Source organism: Cyprinodon variegatus, unplaced genomic scaffold, assembly GCF_000732505.1.
Source record: "Cyprinodon variegatus isolate N-32 unplaced genomic scaffold, C_variegatus-1.0 Scaffold351, whole genome shotgun sequence".
Lineage (NCBI taxonomy): Eukaryota > Metazoa > Chordata > Actinopteri > Cyprinodontiformes > Cyprinodontidae > Cyprinodon > Cyprinodon variegatus.
In genome coordinates, this window is record NW_015150804.1 from 59,061 (window position 1) to 60,598 (window position 1,538).

The window sequence follows — 1,538 nt, forward strand, 5'->3', positions numbered from 1 at the left end:
GAGGCGGACAGAAAAAAAAGTCTTTCGAAACACAAAGAAATTTGAGTAAGTATTAACATACTTTATTCGGCTTTGAGCTAGAACTTTCTTTAGTCTGTTTTAGCCTATAATACGTTTTAAGTCTTTTGTCATCTGCATTTAGGATTCTGATTTGTTTCTATACTAATCTTTAGTGAAGTAAACAGTTTTCATTCTACGCTTCACGTAGAATCATCTAATATAATCTAAAGCATAACTAACCTCTTACATCTATTAATATAATCAAATCTTCACTTCTTGAACCACATCTCAGTCTTTGGTTCTGTTTTCAGCATTATTTGTTAGTTTCCTCAAAAAGATAATATCCCCATATATAATAAATTAAATACATGTTGCTCTCACTTTAGGATGTAAGAGTTTTATTCAAAATCCAAATAACATTTTTATAAAAACATTTCAAACATTATTCTCTATTTCTGTATCTTATTGAGTAAACAGCTAGTCCTGATGCTGGGGCAGAGAAAGTCTAACTTCAATAAACATCCTGGATTATTATTGTGAAACTAGTCTGAATGTTGATTTCTTAGTTTTACTTAAAGTTTTTACAGAGGTACATCTAGTGCATTATTTAAGGATTCATAGAATCTCTAATTTATGGAAATTTATTGTCATTAAATATTTTATAGGCTTCTGCTCATTTAATTTAATTTTAGTTTTCCTGATGTATTTACTCAGCTTCTTTTGCATCCTCTAATATTTATATTCCATATAGTTTACAGGTAAACATGTTAATTTTACATTCTACTTTGTGCCTAGATAATCACTAGGAGGTTCTTGTTAAATGTTTCTGTTTAATTAATTTGAATCATGACCTTTTCTAACATAGTCACATAATTTTCATATGTCTCTATCTTCTGATTTAGTTCTTAATACTATAGACTGTTTGTTTTAAATCACTGAATTTGGGAACAATTCCAATGTATTAGCAGCTGAGCTCTATGTAATATTCATTAATAGTTTTCCTACCTTACTATGACATTTGGCACAAACCGTGAGTCTTCCTTCAGAAAAGGTTTCAGGTTTAGCAGCGTCTGTGAAGAGAAACTTAAAGCAGAATAATTAGTACGTTGTTAATGCAGAATGTGCAATTAAAACCTGGTCCACATTGTGTCCTGCATTAAGGAGGTTGATCATTTGTACTGAAATAAACCTGGTCTGGAAACGTTTGATCTTTTCCATTCAAACCTTTGATCAATTAATACATGTTTATCAACCTTAACAGAGAATATGGTCATAATGAAGAAAACTGATTTCTAATATTTGAAATAACATCTGTAGATTCACTGTTGGCTGAATCTTTACAAATCATAGCTGGTGGTTTTTCAACTTAACTGTTTCAAAAACAAACTAAAAGTTAAAAAAAAGGTTCAAACAACATCCCATAGGATTCAGGATGTAACCGTTGTAATGATTTACATAGTGGCAATAAGTAACATATTCTAAACATTTTGAAGCTTATTAATTACTGCTTTTAGTTTTCCCAATTCTAATTCAGTCTT